Source organism: Dendrobates tinctorius, unplaced genomic scaffold (genome assembly GCF_039654945.1).
Source record: "Dendrobates tinctorius isolate UK_male_01 unplaced genomic scaffold, ASM3965494v1 ptg000285l, whole genome shotgun sequence".
Lineage (NCBI taxonomy): Eukaryota > Metazoa > Chordata > Amphibia > Anura > Dendrobatidae > Dendrobates > Dendrobates tinctorius.
In genome coordinates this window covers 412631-432004 of record NW_027361952.1, presented here as the reverse complement: position 1 = coordinate 432004, position 19374 = coordinate 412631, and the positions used below count along the sequence as shown (strand labels likewise).

Sequence of the window (19374 nt, the reverse complement as noted above, 5' to 3'; positions counted from 1 at the left end):
CTGCATGTTCCCCGGGTGGGAGCAGCGGCGTGAGCGAGGCTGGGGTGGAGCCAATGGCCCTACATGCAAATGACTCTGGCTGCTGCTGGGCATCTTGGACGGCTTGGGACTCAGTCGAGCTCGGCCTGCCCCGTGGGGGTTGGACCGGGCGCCAGCCAGCGCCTCCCACTCAACGAGCCTCCGGGCGGCCTGCGCCCTACGCCAAGACACCCCCTCCCCTTCGGGCACGAGACTCCGCGATGTTGGAGAGCTGCGTCGGAGGGCCGCTCGTCGGACCGGCGGGCCCCAACTCATACTTACCTGGCAGGGGAGATACCATGATCACTAAGGTGGTTCTCCCAGGGTGAGGCTCATCCATTGCACTCCGGGTGTGCTGACCCCTGCGATTTCCCCAAATGCGGGAAACTCGACTGCATAATTTGTGGTAGTGGGGGACTGCGTTCGCGCTTTCCCCTGATTTCCTCTGGTCAAAGACAGAAGCCGACCCACCGAAAGAAACGTGCTCTGGCAGAGCCGCACGTCACGTCACACCTGTTGCCAGAGCTAGAATACTTTGGAGCAGCTCAAAGCGGCGTCAGTTGTGGCCTTTGGCTCCCCCTTGTGGGGGAGGCCTGCCACAACTTCCGTGCATCGCTGTGTGTCTTTTTGCTTGGCTTGTCTGTTCCTTGCTGCCTTTGGCCCTTTTGGGGCTCCCTGGGCTGGTGGGGATTGATCAGCTCGCCTGCGTCTTATTCACTTGGCCACTGGGCCGGGAGGAGGAGGGGGGCAGCAGCAGCAGCAGCAGCAGCTGGAGCTGTCTGCATGTTCCCCGGGTGGGAGCAGCGGCGTGAGCGAGGCTGGGGTGGAGCCAATGGCCCTACATGCAAATGACTCTGGCTGCTGCTGGGCATCTTGGACGGCTTGGGACTCAGTCGAGCTCGGCCTGCCCCGTGGGGGTTGGACCGGGCGCCAGCCAGCGCCTCCCACTCAACGAGCCTCCGGGCGGCCTGCGCCCTACGCCAAGACACCCCCTCCCCTTCGGGCACGAGACTCCGCGATGTTGGAGAGCTGCGTCGGAGGGCCGCTCGTCGGACCGGCGGGCCCCAACTCATACTTACCTGGCAGGGGAGATACCATGATCACTAAGGTGGTTCTCCCAGGGTGAGGCTCATCCATTGCACTCCGGGTGTGCTGACCCCTGCGATTTCCCCAAATGCGGGAAACTCGACTGCATAATTTGTGGTAGTGGGGGACTGCGTTCGCGCTTTCCCCTGATTTCCTCTGGTCAAAGACAGAAGCCGACCCACCGAAAGAAACGTGCTCTGGCAGAGCCGCACGTCACGTCACACCTGTTGCCAGAGCTAGAATACTTTGGAGCAGCTCAAAGCGGCGTCAGTTGTGGCCTTTGGCTCCCCCTTGTGGGGGAGGCCTGCCACAACTTCCGTGCATCGCTGTGTGTCTTTTTGCTTGGCTTGTCTGTTCCTTGCTGCCTTTGGCCCTTTTGGGGCTCCCTGGGCTGGTGGGGATTGATCAGCTCGCCTGCGTCTTATTCACTTGGCCACTGGGCCGGGAGGAGGAGGGGGGCAGCAGCAGCAGCAGCAGCAGCTGGAGCTGTCTGCATGTTCCCCGGGTGGGAGCAGCGGCGTGAGCGAGGCTGGGGTGGAGCCAATGGCCCTACATGCAAATGACTCTGGCTGCTGCTGGGCATCTTGGACGGCTTGGGACTCAGTCGAGCTCGGCCTGCCCCGTGGGGGTTGGACCGGGCGCCAGCCAGCGCCTCCCACTCAACGAGCCTCCGGGCGGCCTGCGCCCTACGCCAAGACACCCCCTCCCCTTCGGGCACGAGACTCCGCGATGTTGGAGAGCTGCGTCGGAGGGCCGCTCGTCGGACCGGCGGGCCCCAACTCATACTTACCTGGCAGGGGAGATACCATGATCACTAAGGTGGTTCTCCCAGGGTGAGGCTCATCCATTGCACTCCGGGTGTGCTGACCCCTGCGATTTCCCCAAATGCGGGAAACTCGACTGCATAATTTGTGGTAGTGGGGGACTGCGTTCGCGCTTTCCCCTGATTTCCTCTGGTCAAAGACAGAAGCCGACCCACCGAAAGAAACGTGCTCTGGCAGAGCCGCACGTCACGTCACACCTGTTGCCAGAGCTAGAATACTTTGGAGCAGCTCAAAGCGGCGTCAGTTGTGGCCTTTGGCTCCCCCTTGTGGGGGAGGCCTGCCACAACTTCCGTGCATCGCTGTGTGTCTTTTTGCTTGGCTTGTCTGTTCCTTGCTGCCTTTGGCCCTTTTGGGGCTCCCTGGGCTGGTGGGGATTGATCAGCTCGCCTGCGTCTTATTCACTTGGCCACTGGGCCGGGAGGAGGAGGGGGGCAGCAGCAGCAGCAGCAGCAGCTGGAGCTGTCTGCATGTTCCCCGGGTGGGAGCAGCGGCGTGAGCGAGGCTGGGGTGGAGCCAATGGCCCTACATGCAAATGACTCTGGCTGCTGCTGGGCATCTTGGACGGCTTGGGACTCAGTCGAGCTCGGCCTGCCCCGTGGGGGTTGGACCGGGCGCCAGCCAGCGCCTCCCACTCAACGAGCCTCCGGGCGGCCTGCGCCCTACGCCAAGACACCCCCTCCCCTTCGGGCACGAGACTCCGCGATGTTGGAGAGCTGCGTCGGAGGGCCGCTCGTCGGACCGGCGGGCCCCAACTCATACTTACCTGGCAGGGGAGATACCATGATCACTAAGGTGGTTCTCCCAGGGTGAGGCTCATCCATTGCACTCCGGGTGTGCTGACCCCTGCGATTTCCCCAAATGCGGGAAACTCGACTGCATAATTTGTGGTAGTGGGGGACTGCGTTCGCGCTTTCCCCTGATTTCCTCTGGTCAAAGACAGAAGCCGACCCACCGAAAGAAACGTGCTCTGGCAGAGCCGCACGTCACGTCACACCTGTTGCCAGAGCTAGAATACTTTGGAGCAGCTCAAAGCGGCGTCAGTTGTGGCCTTTGGCTCCCCCTTGTGGGGGAGGCCTGCCACAACTTCCGTGCATCGCTGTGTGTCTTTTTGCTTGGCTTGTCTGTTCCTTGCTGCCTTTGGCCCTTTTGGGGCTCCCTGGGCTGGTGGGGATTGATCAGCTCGCCTGCGTCTTATTCACTTGGCCACTGGGCCGGGAGGAGGAGGGGGGCAGCAGCAGCAGCAGCAGCTGCTGGAGCTGTCTGCATGTTCCCCGGGTGGGAGCAGCGGCGTGAGCGAGGCTGGGGTGGAGCCAATGGCCCTACATGCAAATGACTCTGGCTGCTGCTGGGCATCTTGGACGGCTTGGGACTCAGTCGAGCTCGGCCTGCCCCGTGGGGGTTGGACCGGGCGCCAGCCAGCGCCTCCCACTCAACGAGCCTCCGGGCGGCCTGCGCCCTACGCCAAGACACCCCCTCCCCTTCGGGCACGAGACTCCGCGATGTTGGAGAGCTGCGTCGGAGGGCCGCTCGTCGGACCGGCGGGCCCCAACTCATACTTACCTGGCAGGGGAGATACCATGATCACTAAGGTGGTTCTCCCAGGGTGAGGCTCATCCATTGCACTCCGGGTGTGCTGACCCCTGCGATTTCCCCAAATGCGGGAAACTCGACTGCATAATTTGTAGTAGTGGGGGACTGCGTTCGCGCTTTCCCCTGATTTCCTCTGGTCAAAGACAGAAGCCGACCCACCGAAAGAAACGTGCTCTGGCAGAGCCGCACGTCACGTCACACCTGTTGCCAGAGCTAGAATACTTTGGAGCAGCTCAAAGCGGCGTCAGTTGTGGCCTTTGGCTCCCCCTTGTGGGGGAGGCCTGCCACAACTTCCGTGCATCGCTGTGTGTCTTTTTGCTTGGCTTGTCTGTTCCTTGCTGCCTTTGGCCCTTTTGGGGCTCCCTGGGCTGGTGGGGATTGATCAGCTCGCCTGCGTCTTATTCACTTGGCCACTGGGCCGGGAGGAGGAGGGGGGCAGCAGCAGCAGCAGCAGCAGCTGGAGCTGTCTGCATGTTCCCCGGGTGGGAGCAGCGGCGTGAGCGAGGCTGGGGTGGAGCCAATGGCCCTACATGCAAATGACTCTGGCTGCTGCTGGGCATCTTGGACGGCTTGGGACTCAGTCGAGCTCGGCCTGCCCCGTGGGGGTTGGACCGGGCGCCAGCCAGCGCCTCCCACTCAACGAGCCTCCGGGCGGCCTGCGCCCTACGCCAAGACACCCCCTCCCCTTCGGGCACGAGACTCCGCGATGTTGGAGAGCTGCGTCGGAGGGCCGCTCGTCGGACCGGCGGGCCCCAACTCATACTTACCTGGCAGGGGAGATACCATGATCACTAAGGTGGTTCTCCCAGGGTGAGGCTCATCCATTGCACTCCGGGTGTGCTGACCCCTGCGATTTCCCCAAATGCGGGAAACTCGACTGCATAATTTGTGGTAGTGGGGGACTGCGTTCGCGCTTTCCCCTGATTTCCTCTGGTCAAAGACAGAAGCCGACCCACCGAAAGAAACGTGCTCTGGCAGAGCCGCACGTCACGTCACACCTGTTGCCAGAGCTAGAATACTTTGGAGCAGCTCAAAGCGGCGTCAGTTGTGGCCTTTGGCTCCCCCTTGTGGGGGAGGCCTGCCACAACTTCCGTGCATCGCTGTGTGTCTTTTTGCTTGGCTTGTCTGTTCCTTGCTGCCTTTGGCCCTTTTGGGGCTCCCTGGGCTGGTGGGGATTGATCAGCTCGCCTGCGTCTTATTCACTTGGCCACTGGGCCGGGAGGAGGAGGGGGGCAGCAGCAGCAGCAGCAGCAGCTGGAGCTGTCTGCATGTTCCCCGGGTGGGAGCAGCGGCGTGAGCGAGGCTGGGGTGGAGCCAATGGCCCTACATGCAAATGACTCTGGCTGCTGCTGGGCATCTTGGACGGCTTGGGACTCAGTCGAGCTCGGCCTGCCCCGTGGGGGTTGGACCGGGCGCCAGCCAGCGCCTCCCACTCAACGAGCCTCCGGGCGGCCTGCGCCCTACGCCAAGACACCCCCTCCCCTTCGGGCACGAGACTCCGCGATGTTGGAGAGCTGCGTCGGAGGGCCGCTCGTCGGACCGGCGGGCCCCAACTCATACTTACCTGGCAGGGGAGATACCATGATCACTAAGGTGGTTCTCCCAGGGTGAGGCTCATCCATTGCACTCCGGGTGTGCTGACCCCTGCGATTTCCCCAAATGCGGGAAACTCGACTGCATAATTTGTGGTAGTGGGGGACTGCGTTCGCGCTTTCCCCTGATTTCCTCTGGTCAAAGACAGAAGCCGACCCACCGAAAGAAACGTGCTCTGGCAGAGCCGCACGTCACGTCACACCTGTTGCCAGAGCTAGAATACTTTGGAGCAGCTCAAAGCGGCGTCAGTTGTGGCCTTTGGCTCCCCCTTGTGGGGGAGGCCTGCCACAACTTCCGTGCATCGCTGTGTGTCTTTTTGCTTGGCTTGTCTGTTCCTTGCTGCCTTTGGCCCTTTTGGGGCTCCCTGGGCTGGTGGGGATTGATCAGCTCGCCTGCGTCTTATTCACTTGGCCACTGGGCCGGGAGGAGGAGGGGGGCAGCAGCAGCAGCAGCAGCAGCTGGAGCTGTCTGCATGTTCCCCGGGTGGGAGCAGCGGCGTGAGCGAGGCTGGGGTGGAGCCAATGGCCCTACATGCAAATGACTCTGGCTGCTGCTGGGCATCTTGGACGGCTTGGGACTCAGTCGAGCTCGGCCTGCCCCGTGGGGGTTGGACCGGGCGCCAGCCAGCGCCTCCCACTCAACGAGCCTCCGGGCGGCCTGCGCCCTACGCCAAGACACCCCCTCCCCTTCGGGCACGAGACTCCGCGATGTTGGAGAGCTGCGTCGGAGGGCCGCTCGTCGGACCGGCGGGCCCCAACTCATACTTACCTGGCAGGGGAGATACCATGATCACTAAGGTGGTTCTCCCAGGGTGAGGCTCATCCATTGCACTCCGGGTGTGCTGACCCCTGCGATTTCCCCAAATGCGGGAAACTCGACTGCATAATTTGTGGTAGTGGGGGACTGCGTTCGCGCTTTCCCCTGATTTCCTCTGGTCAAAGACAGAAGCCGACCCACCGAAAGAAACGTGCTCTGGCAGAGCCGCACGTCACGTCACACCTGTTGCCAGAGCTAGAATACTTTGGAGCAGCTCAAAGCGGCGTCAGTTGTGGCCTTTGGCTCCCCCTTGTGGGGGAGGCCTGCCACAACTTCCGTGCATCGCTGTGTGTCTTTTTGCTTGGCTTGTCTGTTCCTTGCTGCCTTTGGCCCTTTTGGGGCTCCCTGGGCTGGTGGGGATTGATCAGCTCGCCTGCGTCTTATTCACTTGGCCACTGGGCCGGGAGGAGGAGGGGGGCAGCAGCAGCAGCAGCAGCAGCAGCAGCAGCTGGAGCTGTCTGCATGTTCCCCGGGTGGGAGCAGCGGCGTGAGCGAGGCTGGGGTGGAGCCAATGGCCCTACATGCAAATGACTCTGGCTGCTGCTGGGCATCTTGGACGGCTTGGGACTCAGTCGAGCTCGGCCTGCCCCGTGGGGGTTGGACCGGGCGCCAGCCAGCGCCTCCCACTCAACGAGCCTCCGGGCGGCCTGCGCCCTACGCCAAGACACCCCCTCCCCTTCGGGCACGAGACTCCGCGATGTTGGAGAGCTGCGTCGGAGGGCCGCTCGTCGGACCGGCGGGCCCCAACTCATACTTACCTGGCAGGGGAGATACCATGATCACTAAGGTGGTTCTCCCAGGGTGAGGCTCATCCATTGCACTCCGGGTGTGCTGACCCCTGCGATTTCCCCAAATGCGGGAAACTCGACTGCATAATTTGTGGTAGTGGGGGACTGCGTTCGCGCTTTCCCCTGATTTCCTCTGGTCAAAGACAGAAGCCGACCCACCGAAAGAAACGTGCTCTGGCAGAGCCGCACGTCACGTCACACCTGTTGCCAGAGCTAGAATACTTTGGAGCAGCTCAAAGCGGCGTCAGTTGTGGCCTTTGGCTCCCCCTTGTGGGGGAGGCCTGCCACAACTTCCGTGCATCGCTGTGTGTCTTTTTGCTTGGCTTGTCTGTTCCTTGCTGCCTTTGGCCCTTTTGGGGCTCCCTGGGCTGGTGGGGATTGATCAGCTCGCCTGCGTCTTATTCACTTGGCCACTGGGCCGGGAGGAGGAGGGGGGCAGCAGCAGCAGCAGCAGCAGCAGCAGCAGCAGCAGCTGGAGCTGTCTGCATGTTCCCCGGGTGGGAGCAGCGGCGTGAGCGAGGCTGGGGTGGAGCCAATGGCCCTACATGCAAATGACTCTGGCTGCTGCTGGGCATCTTGGACGGCTTGGGACTCAGTCGAGCTCGGCCTGCCCCGTGGGGGTTGGACCGGGCGCCAGCCAGCGCCTCCCACTCAACGAGCCTCCGGGCGGCCTGCGCCCTACGCCAAGACACCCCCTCCCCTTCGGGCACGAGACTCCGCGATGTTGGAGAGCTGCGTCGGAGGGCCGCTCGTCGGACCGGCGGGCCCCAACTCATACTTACCTGGCAGGGGAGATACCATGATCACTAAGGTGGTTCTCCCAGGGTGAGGCTCATCCATTGCACTCCGGGTGTGCTGACCCCTGCGATTTCCCCAAATGCGGGAAACTCGACTGCATAATTTGTGGTAGTGGGGGACTGCGTTCGCGCTTTCCCCTGATTTCCTCTGGTCAAAGACAGAAGCCGACCCACCGAAAGAAACGTGCTCTGGCAGAGCCGCACGTCACGTCACACCTGTTGCCAGAGCTAGAATACTTTGGAGCAGCTCAAAGCGGCGTCAGTTGTGGCCTTTGGCTCCCCCTTGTGGGGGAGGCCTGCCACAACTTCCGTGCATCGCTGTGTGTCTTTTTGCTTGGCTTGTCTGTTCCTTGCTGCCTTTGGCCCTTTTGGGGCTCCCTGGGCTGGTGGGGATTGATCAGCTCGCCTGCGTCTTATTCACTTGGCCACTGGGCCGGGAGGAGGAGGGGGGCAGCAGCAGCAGCAGCAGCAGCTGGAGCTGTCTGCATGTTCCCCGGGTGGGAGCAGCGGCGTGAGCGAGGCTGGGGTGGAGCCAATGGCCCTACATGCAAATGACTCTGGCTGCTGCTGGGCATCTTGGACGGCTTGGGACTCAGTCGAGCTTGGCCTGCCCCGTGGGGGTTGGACCGGGCGCCAGCCAGCGCCTCCCACTCAACGAGCCTCCGGGCGGCCTGCGCCCTACGCCAAGACACCCCCTCCCCTTCGGGCACGAGACTCCGCGATGTTGGAGAGCTGCGTCGGAGGGCCGCTCGTCGGACCGGCGGGCCCCAACTCATACTTACCTGGCAGGGGAGATACCATGATCACTAAGGTGGTTCTCCCAGGGTGAGGCTCATCCATTGCACTCCGGGTGTGCTGACCCCTGCGATTTCCCCAAATGCGGGAAACTCGACTGCATAATTTGTGGTAGTGGGGGACTGCGTTCGCGCTTTCCCCTGATTTCCTCTGGTCAAAGACAGAAGCCGACCCACCGAAAGAAACGTGCTCTGGCAGAGCCGCACGTCACGTCACACCTGTTGCCAGAGCTAGAATACTTTGGAGCAGCTCAAAGCGGCGTCAGTTGTGGCCTTTGGCTCCCCCTTGTGGGGGAGGCCTGCCACAACTTCCGTGCATCGCTGTGTGTCTTTTTGCTTGGCTTGTCTGTTCCTTGCTGCCTTTGGCCCTTTTGGGGCTCCCTGGGCTGGTGGGGATTGATCAGCTCGCCTGCGTCTTATTCACTTGGCCACTGGGCCGGGAGGAGGAGGGGGGCAGCAGCAGCAGCAGCAGCAGCAGCAGCTGGAGCTGTCTGCATGTTCCCCGGGTGGGAGCAGCGGCGTGAGCGAGGCTGGGGTGGAGCCAATGGCCCTACATGCAAATGACTCTGGCTGCTGCTGGGCATCTTGGACGGCTTGGGACTCAGTCGAGCTCGGCCTGCCCCGTGGGGGTTGGACCGGGCGCCAGCCAGCGCCTCCCACTCAACGAGCCTCCGGGCGGCCTGCGCCCTACGCCAAGACACCCCCTCCCCTTCGGGCACGAGACTCCGCGATGTTGGAGAGCTGCGTCGGAGGGCCGCTCGTTGGACCGGCGGGCCCCAACTCATACTTACCTGGCAGGGGAGATACCATGATCACTAAGGTGGTTCTCCCAGGGTGAGGCTCATCCATTGCACTCTGGGTGTGCTGACCCCTGCGATTTCCCCAAATGCGGGAAACTCGACTGCATAATTTGTGGTAGTGGGGGACTGCGTTCGCGCTTTCCCCTGATTTCCTCTGGTCAAAGACAGAAGCCGACCCACCGAAAGAAACGTGCTCTGGCAGAGCCGCACGTCACGTCACACCTGTTGCCAGAGCTAGAATACTTTGGAGCAGCTCAAAGCGGCGTCAGTTGTGGCCTTTGGCTCCCCCTTGTGGGGGAGGCCTGCCACAACTTCCGTGCATCGCTGTGTGTCTTTTTGCTTGGCTTGTCTGTTCCTTGCTGCCTTTGGCCCTTTTGGGGCTCCCTGGGCTGGTGGGGATTGATCAGCTCGCCTGCGTCTTATTCACTTGGCCACTGGGCCGGGAGGAGGAGGGGGGCAGCAGCAGCAGCAGCAGCAGCTGGAGCTGTCTGCATGTTCCCCGGGTGGGAGCAGCGGCGTGAGCGAGGCTGGGGTGGAGCCAATGGCCCTACATGCAAATGACTCTGGCTGCTGCTGGGCATCTTGGACGGCTTGGGACTCAGTCGAGCTCGGCCTGCCCCGTGGGGGTTGGACCGGGCGCCAGCCAGCGCCTCCCACTCAACGAGCCTCCGGGCGGCCTGCGCCCTACGCCAAGACACCCCCTCCCCTTCGGGCACGAGACTCCGCGATGTTGGAGAGCTGCGTCGGAGGGCCGCTCGTCGGACCGGCGGGCCCCAACTCATACTTACCTGGCAGGGGAGATACCATGATCACTAAGGTGGTTCTCCCAGGGTGAGGCTCATCCATTGCACTCCGGGTGTGCTGACCCCTGCGATTTCCCCAAATGCGGGAAACTCGACTGCATAATTTGTGGTAGTGGGGGACTGCGTTCGCGCTTTCCCCTGATTTCCTCTGGTCAAAGACAGAAGCCGACCCACCGAAAGAAACGTGCTCTGGCAGAGCCGCACGTCACGTCACACCTGTTGCCAGAGCTAGAATACTTTGGAGCAGCTCAAAGCGGCGTCAGTTGTGGCCTTTGGCTCCCCCTTGTGGGGGAGGCCTGCCACAACTTCCGTGCATCGCTGTGTGTCTTTTTGCTTGGCTTGTCTGTTCCTTGCTGCCTTTGGCCCTTTTGGGGCTCCCTGGGCTGGTGGGGATTGATCAGCTCGCCTGCGTCTTATTCACTTGGCCACTGGGCCGGGAGGAGGAGGGGGGCAGCAGCAGCAGCAGCAGCAGCTGGAGCTGTCTGCATGTTCCCCGGGTGGGAGCAGCGGCGTGAGCGAGGCTGGGGTGGAGCCAATGGCCCTACATGCAAATGACTCTGGCTGCTGCTGGGCATCTTGGACGGCTTGGGACTCAGTCGAGCTCGGCCTGCCCCGTGGGGGTTGGACCGGGCGCCAGCCAGCGCCTCCCACTCAACGAGCCTCCGGGCGGCCTGCGCCCTACGCCAAGACACCCCCTCCCCTTCGGGCACGAGACTCCGCGATGTTGGAGAGCTGCGTCGGAGGGCCGCTCGTCGGACCGGCGGGCCCCAACTCATACTTACCTGGCAGGGGAGATACCATGATCACTAAGGTGGTTCTCCCAGGGTGAGGCTCATCCATTGCACTCCGGGTGTGCTGACCCCTGCGATTTCCCCAAATGCGGGAAACTCGACTGCATAATTTGTGGTAGTGGGGGACTGCGTTCGCGCTTTCCCCTGATTTCCTCTGGTCAAAGACAGAAGCCGACCCACCGAAAGAAACGTGCTCTGGCAGAGCCGCACGTCACGTCACACCTGTTGCCAGAGCTAGAATACTTTGGAGCAGCTCAAAGCGGCGTCAGTTGTGGCCTTTGGCTCCCCCTTGTGGGGGAGGCCTGCCACAACTTCCGTGCATCGCTGTGTGTCTTTTTGCTTGGCTTGTCTGTTCCTTGCTGCCTTTGGCCCTTTTGGGGCTCCCTGGGCTGGTGGGGATTGATCAGCTCGCCTGCGTCTTATTCACTTGGCCACTGGGCCGGGAGGAGGAGGGGGGCAGCAGCAGCAGCAGCAGCAGCAGCAGCAGCTGGAGCTGTCTGCATGTTCCCCGGGTGGGAGCAGCGGCGTGAGCGAGGCTGGGGTGGAGCCAATGGCCCTACATGCAAATGACTCTGGCTGCTGCTGGGCATCTTGGACGGCTTGGGACTCAGTCGAGCTCGGCCTGCCCCGTGGGGGTTGGACCGGGCGCCAGCGCCTCCCACTCAACGAGCCTCCGGGCGGCCTGCGCCCTACGCCAAGACACCCCCTCCCCTTCGGGCACGAGACTCCGCGATGTTGGAGAGCTGCGTCGGAGGGCCGCTCGTCGGACCGGCGGGCCCCAACTCATACTTACCTGGCAGGGGAGATACCATGATCACTAAGGTGGTTCTCCCAGGGTGAGGCTCATCCATTGCACTCCGGGTGTGCTGACCCCTGCGATTTCCCCAAATGCGGGAAACTCGACTGCATAATTTGTGGTAGTGGGGGACTGCGTTCGCGCTTTCCCCTGATTTCCTCTGGTCAAAGACAGAAGCCGACCCACCGAAAGAAACGTGCTCTGGCAGAGCCGCACGTCACGTCACACCTGTTGCCAGAGCTAGAATACTTTGGAGCAGCTCAAAGCGGCGTCAGTTGTGGCCTTTGGCTCCCCCTTGTGGGGGAGGCCTGCCACAACTTCCGTGCATCGCTGTGTGTCTTTTTGCTTGGCTTGTCTGTTCCTTGCTGCCTTTGGCCCTTTTGGGGCTCCCTGGGCTGGTGGGGATTGATCAGCTCGCCTGCGTCTTATTCACTTGGCCACTGGGCCGGGAGGAGGAGGGGGGCAGCAGCAGCAGCAGCAGCAGCAGCAGCAGCAGCAGCTGGAGCTGTCTGCATGTTCCCCGGGTGGGAGCAGCGGCGTGAGCGAGGCTGGGGTGGAGCCAATGGCCCTACATGCAAATGACTCTGGCTGCTGCTGGGCATCTTGGACGGCTTGGGACTCAGTCGAGCTCGGCCTGCCCCGTGGGGGTTGGACCGGGCGCCAGCCAGCGCCTCCCACTCAACGAGCCTCCGGGCGGCCTGCGCCCTACGCCAAGACACCCCCTCCCCTTCGGGCACGAGACTCCGCGATGTTGGAGAGCTGCGTCGGAGGGCCGCTCGTCGGACCGGCGGGCCCCAACTCATACTTACCTGGCAGGGGAGATACCATGATCACTAAGGTGGTTCTCCCAGGGTGAGGCTCATCCATTGCACTCCGGGTGTGCTGACCCCTGCGATTTCCCCAAATGCGGGAAACTCGACTGCATAATTTGTGGTAGTGGGGGACTGCGTTCGCGCTTTCCCCTGATTTCCTCTGGTCAAAGACAGAAGCCGACCCACCGAAAGAAACGTGCTCTGGCAGAGCCGCACGTCACGTCACACCTGTTGCCAGAGCTAGAATACTTTGGAGCAGCTCAAAGCGGCGTCAGTTGTGGCCTTTGGCTCCCCCTTGTGGGGGAGGCCTGCCACAACTTCCGTGCATCGCTGTGTGTCTTTTTGCTTGGCTTGTCTGTTCCTTGCTGCCTTTGGCCCTTTTGGGGCTCCCTGGGCTGGTGGGGATTGATCAGCTCGCCTGCGTCTTATTCACTTGGCCACTGGGCCGGGAGGAGGAGGGGGGCAGCAGCAGCAGCAGCAGCAGCTGGAGCTGTCTGCATGTTCCCCGGGTGGGAGCAGCGGCGTGAGCGAGGCTGGGGTGGAGCCAATGGCCCTACATGCAAATGACTCTGGCTGCTGCTGGGCATCTTGGACGGCTTGGGACTCAGTCGAGCTTGGCCTGCCCCGTGGGGGTTGGACCGGGCGCCAGCCAGCGCCTCCCACTCAACGAGCCTCCGGGCGGCCTGCGCCCTACGCCAAGACACCCCCTCCCCTTCGGGCACGAGACTCCGCGATGTTGGAGAGCTGCGTCGGAGGGCCGCTCGTCGGACCGGCGGGCCCCAACTCATACTTACCTGGCAGGGGAGATACCATGATCACTAAGGTGGTTCTCCCAGGGTGAGGCTCATCCATTGCACTCCGGGTGTGCTGACCCCTGCGATTTCCCCAAATGCGGGAAACTCGACTGCATAATTTGTGGTAGTGGGGGACTGCGTTCGCGCTTTCCCCTGATTTCCTCTGGTCAAAGACAGAAGCCGACCCACCGAAAGAAACGTGCTCTGGCAGAGCCGCACGTCACGTCACACCTGTTGCCAGAGCTAGAATACTTTGGAGCAGCTCAAAGCGGCGTCAGTTGTGGCCTTTGGCTCCCCCTTGTGGGGGAGGCCTGCCACAACTTCCGTGCATCGCTGTGTGTCTTTTTGCTTGGCTTGTCTGTTCCTTGCTGCCTTTGGCCCTTTTGGGGCTCCCTGGGCTGGTGGGGATTGATCAGCTCGCCTGCGTCTTATTCACTTGGCCACTGGGCCGGGAGGAGGAGGGGGGCAGCAGCAGCAGCAGCAGCAGCAGCAGCTGGAGCTGTCTGCATGTTCCCCGGGTGGGAGCAGCGGCGTGAGCGAGGCTGGGGTGGAGCCAATGGCCCTACATGCAAATGACTCTGGCTGCTGCTGGGCATCTTGGACGGCTTGGGACTCAGTCGAGCTCGGCCTGCCCCGTGGGGGTTGGACCGGGCGCCAGCCAGCGCCTCCCACTCAACGAGCCTCCGGGCGGCCTGCGCCCTACGCCAAGACACCCCCTCCCCTTCGGGCACGAGACTCCGCGATGTTGGAGAGCTGCGTCGGAGGGCCGCTCGTCGGACCGGCGGGCCCCAACTCATACTTACCTGGCAGGGGAGATACCATGATCACTAAGGTGGTTCTCCCAGGGTGAGGCTCATCCATTGCACTCCGGGTGTGCTGACCCCTGCGATTTCCCCAAATGCGGGAAACTCGACTGCATAATTTGTGGTAGTGGGGGACTGCGTTCGCGCTTTCCCCTGATTTCCTCTGGTCAAAGACAGAAGCCGACCCACCGAAAGAAACGTGCTCTGGCAGAGCCGCACGTCACGTCACACCTGTTGCCAGAGCTAGAATACTTTGGAGCAGCTCAAAGCGGCGTCAGTTGTGGCCTTTGGCTCCCCCTTGTGGGGGAGGCCTGCCACAACTTCCGTGCATCGCTGTGTGTCTTTTTGCTTGGCTTGTCTGTTCCTTGCTGCCTTTGGCCCTTTTGGGGCTCCCTGGGCTGGTGGGGATTGATCAGCTCGCCTGCGTCTTATTCACTTGGCCACTGGGCCGGGAGGAGGAGGGGGGCAGCAGCAGCAGCAGCAGCAGCTGGAGCTGTCTGCATGTTCCCCGGGTGGGAGCAGCGGCGTGAGCGAGGCTGGGGTGGAGCCAATGGCCCTACATGCAAATGACTCTGGCTGCTGCTGGGCATCTTGGACGGCTTGGGACTCAGTCGAGCTCGGCCTGCCCCGTGGGGGTTGGACCGGGCGCCAGCCAGCGCCTCCCACTCAACGAGCCTCCGGGCGGCCTGCGCCCTACGCCAAGACACCCCCTCCCCTTCGGGCACGAGACTCCGCGATGTTGGAGAGCTGCGTCGGAGGGCCGCTCGTCGGACCGGCGGGCCCCAACTCATACTTACCTGGCAGGGGAGATACCATGATCACTAAGGTGGTTCTCCCAGGGTGAGGCTCATCCATTGCACTCCGGGTGTGCTGACCCCTGCGATTTCCCCAAATGCGGGAAACTCGACTGCATAATTTGTGGTAGTGGGGGACTGCGTTCGCGCTTTCCCCTGATTTCCTCTGGTCAAAGACAGAAGCCGACCCACCGAAAGAAACGTGCTCTGGCAGAGCCGCACGTCACGTCACACCTGTTGCCAGAGCTAGAATACTTTGGAGCAGCTCAAAGCGGCGTCAGTTGTGGCCTTTGGCTCCCCCTTGTGGGGGAGGCCTGCCACAACTTCCGTGCATCGCTGTGTGTCTTTTTGCTTGGCTTGTCTGTTCCTTGCTGCCTTTGGCCCTTTTGGGGCTCCCTGGGCTGGTGGGGATTGATCAGCTCGCCTGCGTCTTATTCACTTGGCCACTGGGCCGGGAGGAGGAGGGGGGCAGCAGCAGCAGCAGCAGCAGCAGCAGCTGGAGCTGTCTGCATGTTCCCCGGGTGGGAGCAGCGGCGTGAGCGAGGCTGGGGTGGAGCCAATGGCCCTACATGCAAATGACTCTGGCTGCTGCTGGGCATCTTGGACGGCTTGGGACTCAGTCGAGCTCGGCCTGCCCCGTGGGGGTTGGACCGGGCGCCAGCCAGCGCCTCCCACTCAACGAGCCTCCGGGCGGCCTGCGCCCTACGCCAAGACACCCCCTCCCCTTCGGGCACGAGACTCCGCGATGTTGGAGAGCTGCGTCGGAGGGCCGCTCGTCGGACCGGCGGGCCCCAACTCATACTTACCTGGCAGGGGAGATACCATGATCACTAAGGTGGTTCTCCCAGGGTGAGGCTCATCCATTGCACTCCGGGTGTGCTGACCCCTGCGATTTCCCCAAATGCGGGAAACTCGACTGCATAATTTGTGGTAGTGGGGGACTGCGTTCGCGCTTTCCCCTGATTTCCTCTGGTCAAAGACAGAAGCCGACCCACCGAAAGAAACGTGCTCTGGCAGAGCCGCACGTCACGTCACACCTGTTGCCAGAGCTAGAATACTTTGGAGCAGCTCAAAGCGGCGTCAGTTGTGGCCTTTGGCTCCCCCTTGTGGGGGAGGCCTGCCACAACTTCCGTGCATCGCTGTGTGTCTTTTTGCTTGGCTTGTCTGTTCCTTGCTGCCTTTGGCCCTTTTGGGGCTCCCTGGGCTGGTGGGGATTGATCAGCTCGCCTGCGTCTTATTCACTTGGCCACTGGGCCGGGAGGAGGAGGGGGGCAGCAGCAGCAGCAGCAGCAGCTGGAGCTGTCTGCATGTTCCCCGGGTGGGAGCAGCGGCGTGAGCGAGGCTGGGGTGGAGCCAATGGCCCTACATGCAAATGACTCTGGCTGCTGCTGGGCATCTTGGACGGCTTGGGACTCAGTCGAGCTCGGCCTGCCCCGTGGGGGTTGGACCGGGCGCCAGCCAGCGCCTCCCACTCAACGAGCCTCCGGGCGGCCTGCGCCCTACGCCAAGACACCCCCTCCCCTTCGGGCACGAGACTCCGCGATGTTGGAGAGCTGCGTCGGAGGGCCGCTCGTCGGACCGGCGGGCCCCAACTCATACTTACCTGGCAGGGGAGATACCATGATCACTAAGGTGGTTCTCCCAGGGTGAGGCTCATCCATTGCACTCCGGGTGTGCTGACCCCTGCGATTTCCCCAAATGCGGGAAACTCGACTGCATAATTTGTGGTAGTGGGGGACTGCGTTCGCGCTTTCCCCTGATTTCCTCTGGTCAAAGACAGAAGCCGACCCACCGAAAGAAACGTGCTCTGGCAGAGCCGCACGTCACGTCACACCTGTTGCCAGAGCTAGAATACTTTGGAGCAGCTCAAAGCGGCGTCAGTTGTGGCCTTTGGCTCCCCCTTGTGGGGGAGGCCTGCCACAACTTCCGTGCATCGCTGTGTGTCTTTTTGCTTGGCTTGTCTGTTCCTTGCTGCCTTTGGCCCTTTTGGGGCTCCCTGGGCTGGTGGGGATTGATCAGCTCGCCTGCGTCTTATTCACTTGGCCACTGGGCCGGGAGGAGGAGGGGGGCAGCAGCAGCAGCAGCAGCAGCTGGAGCTGTCTGCATGTTCCCCGGGTGGGAGCAGCGGCGTGAGCGAGGCTGGGGTGGAGCCAATGGCCCTACATGCAAATGACTCTGGCTGCTGCTGGGCATCTTGGACGGCTTGGGACTCAGTCGAGCTCGGCCTGCCCCGTGGGGGTTGGACCGGGCGCCAGCCAGCGCCTCCCACTCAACGAGCCTCCGGGCGGCCTGCGCCCTACGCCAAGACACCCCCTCCCCTTCGGGCACGAGACTCCGCGATGTTGGAGAGCTGCGTCGGAGGGCCGCTCGTCGGACCGGCGGGCCCCAACTCATACTTACCTGGCAGGGGAGATACCATGATCACTAAGGTGGTTCTCCCAGGGTGAGGCTCATCCATTGCACTCCGGGTGTGCTGACCCCTGCGATTTCCCCAAATGCGGGAAACTCGACTGCATAATTTGTGGTAGTGGGGGACTGCGTTCGCGCTTTCCCCTGATTTCCTCTGGTCAAAGACAGAAGCCGACCCACCGAAAGAAACGTGCTCTGGCAGAGCCGCACGTCACGTCACACCTGTTGCCAGAGCTAGAATACTTTGGAGCAGCTCAAAGCGGCGTCAGTTGTGGCCTTTGGCTCCCCCTTGTGGGGGAGGCCTGCCACAACTTCCGTGCATCGCTGTGTGTCTTTTTGCTTGGCTTGTCTGTTCCTTGCTGCCTTTGGCCCTTTTGGGGCTCCCTGGGCTGGTGGGGATTGATCAGCTCGCCTGCGTCTTATTCACTTGGCCACTGGGCCGGGAGGAGGAGGGGGGCAGCAGCAGCAGCAGCAGCAGCTGGAGCTGTCTGCATGTTCCCCGGGTGGGAGCAGCGGCGTGAGCGAGGCTGGGGTGGAGCCAATGGCCCTACATGCAAATGACTCTGGCTGCTGCTGGGCATCTTGGACGGCTTGGGACTCAGTCGAGCTCGGCCTGCCCCGTGGGGGTTGGACCGGGCGCCAGCCAGCGCCTCCCACTCAACGAGCCTCCGGGCGGCCTGCGCCCTACGCCAAGACACCCCCTCCCCTTCGGGCACGAGACTCCGCGATGTTGGAGAGCTGCGTCGGAGGGCCGCTCGTCGGACCGGCGGGCCCCAACTCATACTTACCTGGCAGGGGAGATACCATGATCACTAAGGTGGTTCTCCCAGGGTGAGGCTCATCCATTGCACTCCGGGTGTGCTGACCCCTGCGATTTCCCCAAATGCGGGAAACTCGACTGCATAATTTGTGGTAGTGGGGGACTGCGTTCGCGCTTTCCCCTGATTTCCTCTGGTCAAAGACAGAAGCCGACCCACCGAAAGAAACGTGCTCTGGCAGAGCCGCACGTCACGTCACACCTGTTGCCAGAGCTAGAATACTTTGGAGCAGCTCAAAGCGGCGTCAGTTGTGGCCTTTGGCTCCCCCTTGTGGGGGAGGCCTGCCACAACTTCCGTGCATCGCTGTGTGTCTTTTTGCTTGGCTTGTCTGTTCCTTGCTGCCTTTGGCCCTTTTGGGGCTCCCTGGGCTGGTGGGGATTGATCAGCTCGCCTGCGTCTTATTCACTTGGCCACTGGGCCGGGAGGAGGAGGGGGGCAGCAGCAGCAGCAGCAGCAGCAGCAGCAGCAGCTGGAGCTGTCTGCATGTTCCCCGGGTGGGAGCAGCGGCGTGAGCGAGGCTGGGGTGGAGCCAATGGCCCTACATGCAAATGACTCTGGCTGCTGCTGGGCATCTTGGACGGCTTGGGACTCAGTCGAGCTCGGCCTGCCCCGTGGGGGTTGGACCGGGCGCCAGCCAGCGCCTCCCACTCAACGAGCCTCCGGGCGGCCTGCGCCCTACGCCAAGACACCCCCTCCCCTTCGGGCACGAGACTCCGCGATGTTGGAGAGCTGCGTCGGAGGGCCGCTCGTCGGACCGGCGGGCCCCAACTCATACTTACCTGGCAGGGGAGATACCATGATCACTAAGGTGGTTCTCCCAGGGTGAGGCTCATCCATTGCACTCCGGGTGTGCTGACCCCTGCGATTTCCCCAAATGCGGGAAACTCGACTGCATAATTTGTGGTAGTGGGGGACTGCGTTCGCGCTTTCCCCTGATTTCCTCTGGTCAAAGACAGAAGCCGACCCACCGAAAGAAACGTGCTCTGGCAGAGCCGCACGTCACGTCACACCTGTTGCCAGAGCTAGAATACTTTGGAGCAGCTCAAAGCGGCGTCAGTTGTGGCCTTTGGCTCCCCCTTGTGGGGGAGGCCTGCCACAACTTCCGTGCATCGCTGTGTGTCTTTTTGCTTGGCTTGTCTGTTCCTTGCTGCCTTTGGCCCTTTTGGGGCTCCCTGGGCTGGTGGGGATTGATCAGCTCGCCTGCGTCTTATTCACTTGGCCACTGGGCCGGGAGGAGGAGGGGGGCAGCAGCAGCAGCAGCAGCAGCTGGAGCTGTCTGCATGTTCCCCGGGTGGGAGCAGCGGCGTGAGCGAGGCTGGGGTGGAGCCAATGGCCCTACATGCAAATGACTCTGGCTGCTGCTGGGCATCTTGGACGGCTTGGGACTCAGTCGAGCTCGGCCTGCCCCGTGGGGGTTGGACCGGGCGCCAGCCAGCGCCTCCCACTCA

The 19374-nt window shown here is 62.5% G+C and overlaps 24 non-coding genes across 24 annotated transcripts; all 24 read left to right on the top strand.

Annotated features, from left to right (window-relative positions):
* The first annotated feature begins 292 nt into the window (after positions 1-292).
* On the top strand, positions 293-456 carry LOC141072696 (U1 spliceosomal RNA). Its single transcript, XR_012226761.1, has one exon. It is a non-coding gene; the product is annotated as a U1 spliceosomal RNA (small nuclear RNA).
* A 633-nt stretch (positions 457-1089) lies between these two features.
* LOC141072695 (U1 spliceosomal RNA) lies at positions 1090-1253 on the top strand. Its single transcript, XR_012226760.1, has one exon. It is a non-coding gene; the product is annotated as a U1 spliceosomal RNA (small nuclear RNA).
* A 633-nt stretch (positions 1254-1886) lies between these two features.
* On the top strand, positions 1887-2050 carry LOC141072694 (U1 spliceosomal RNA). The gene has a single exon (XR_012226759.1). It is a non-coding gene; the product is annotated as a U1 spliceosomal RNA (small nuclear RNA).
* A 633-nt stretch (positions 2051-2683) lies between these two features.
* LOC141072693 (U1 spliceosomal RNA) lies at positions 2684-2847 on the top strand. Its single transcript, XR_012226758.1, has one exon. It is a non-coding gene; the product is annotated as a U1 spliceosomal RNA (small nuclear RNA).
* A 633-nt stretch (positions 2848-3480) lies between these two features.
* On the top strand, positions 3481-3644 carry LOC141072752 (U1 spliceosomal RNA). Its single transcript, XR_012226815.1, has one exon. It is a non-coding gene; the product is annotated as a U1 spliceosomal RNA (small nuclear RNA).
* A 633-nt stretch (positions 3645-4277) lies between these two features.
* Positions 4278-4441, top strand: LOC141072692 (U1 spliceosomal RNA). The gene has a single exon (XR_012226757.1). It is a non-coding gene; the product is annotated as a U1 spliceosomal RNA (small nuclear RNA).
* Positions 4442-5074: 633 nt separating this feature from the next.
* Positions 5075-5238, top strand: LOC141072690 (U1 spliceosomal RNA). The gene has a single exon (XR_012226755.1). It is a non-coding gene; the product is annotated as a U1 spliceosomal RNA (small nuclear RNA).
* Positions 5239-5871: 633 nt separating this feature from the next.
* LOC141072689 (U1 spliceosomal RNA) lies at positions 5872-6035 on the top strand. Its single transcript, XR_012226754.1, has one exon. It is a non-coding gene; the product is annotated as a U1 spliceosomal RNA (small nuclear RNA).
* Positions 6036-6677: 642 nt separating this feature from the next.
* Positions 6678-6841, top strand: LOC141072688 (U1 spliceosomal RNA). The gene has a single exon (XR_012226753.1). It is a non-coding gene; the product is annotated as a U1 spliceosomal RNA (small nuclear RNA).
* Positions 6842-7489: 648 nt separating this feature from the next.
* Positions 7490-7653, top strand: LOC141072687 (U1 spliceosomal RNA). Its single transcript, XR_012226752.1, has one exon. It is a non-coding gene; the product is annotated as a U1 spliceosomal RNA (small nuclear RNA).
* A 633-nt stretch (positions 7654-8286) lies between these two features.
* Positions 8287-8450, top strand: LOC141072686 (U1 spliceosomal RNA). Its single transcript, XR_012226751.1, has one exon. It is a non-coding gene; the product is annotated as a U1 spliceosomal RNA (small nuclear RNA).
* A 639-nt stretch (positions 8451-9089) lies between these two features.
* Positions 9090-9253, top strand: LOC141072741 (U1 spliceosomal RNA). The gene has a single exon (XR_012226804.1). It is a non-coding gene; the product is annotated as a U1 spliceosomal RNA (small nuclear RNA).
* Positions 9254-9886: 633 nt separating this feature from the next.
* On the top strand, positions 9887-10050 carry LOC141072685 (U1 spliceosomal RNA). The gene has a single exon (XR_012226750.1). It is a non-coding gene; the product is annotated as a U1 spliceosomal RNA (small nuclear RNA).
* A 633-nt stretch (positions 10051-10683) lies between these two features.
* On the top strand, positions 10684-10847 carry LOC141072684 (U1 spliceosomal RNA). The gene has a single exon (XR_012226749.1). It is a non-coding gene; the product is annotated as a U1 spliceosomal RNA (small nuclear RNA).
* A 638-nt stretch (positions 10848-11485) lies between these two features.
* Positions 11486-11649, top strand: LOC141072683 (U1 spliceosomal RNA). The gene has a single exon (XR_012226748.1). It is a non-coding gene; the product is annotated as a U1 spliceosomal RNA (small nuclear RNA).
* A 648-nt stretch (positions 11650-12297) lies between these two features.
* LOC141072682 (U1 spliceosomal RNA) lies at positions 12298-12461 on the top strand. The gene has a single exon (XR_012226747.1). It is a non-coding gene; the product is annotated as a U1 spliceosomal RNA (small nuclear RNA).
* A 633-nt stretch (positions 12462-13094) lies between these two features.
* LOC141072681 (U1 spliceosomal RNA) lies at positions 13095-13258 on the top strand. Its single transcript, XR_012226746.1, has one exon. It is a non-coding gene; the product is annotated as a U1 spliceosomal RNA (small nuclear RNA).
* A 639-nt stretch (positions 13259-13897) lies between these two features.
* LOC141072679 (U1 spliceosomal RNA) lies at positions 13898-14061 on the top strand. The gene has a single exon (XR_012226744.1). It is a non-coding gene; the product is annotated as a U1 spliceosomal RNA (small nuclear RNA).
* A 633-nt stretch (positions 14062-14694) lies between these two features.
* On the top strand, positions 14695-14858 carry LOC141072678 (U1 spliceosomal RNA). Its single transcript, XR_012226743.1, has one exon. It is a non-coding gene; the product is annotated as a U1 spliceosomal RNA (small nuclear RNA).
* Positions 14859-15497: 639 nt separating this feature from the next.
* LOC141072677 (U1 spliceosomal RNA) lies at positions 15498-15661 on the top strand. Its single transcript, XR_012226742.1, has one exon. It is a non-coding gene; the product is annotated as a U1 spliceosomal RNA (small nuclear RNA).
* Positions 15662-16294: 633 nt separating this feature from the next.
* On the top strand, positions 16295-16458 carry LOC141072676 (U1 spliceosomal RNA). The gene has a single exon (XR_012226741.1). It is a non-coding gene; the product is annotated as a U1 spliceosomal RNA (small nuclear RNA).
* Positions 16459-17091: 633 nt separating this feature from the next.
* On the top strand, positions 17092-17255 carry LOC141072674 (U1 spliceosomal RNA). The gene has a single exon (XR_012226740.1). It is a non-coding gene; the product is annotated as a U1 spliceosomal RNA (small nuclear RNA).
* A 633-nt stretch (positions 17256-17888) lies between these two features.
* LOC141072673 (U1 spliceosomal RNA) lies at positions 17889-18052 on the top strand. Its single transcript, XR_012226739.1, has one exon. It is a non-coding gene; the product is annotated as a U1 spliceosomal RNA (small nuclear RNA).
* A 645-nt stretch (positions 18053-18697) lies between these two features.
* LOC141072672 (U1 spliceosomal RNA) lies at positions 18698-18861 on the top strand. The gene has a single exon (XR_012226738.1). It is a non-coding gene; the product is annotated as a U1 spliceosomal RNA (small nuclear RNA).
* Positions 18862-19374: the final 513 nt, after the last annotated feature.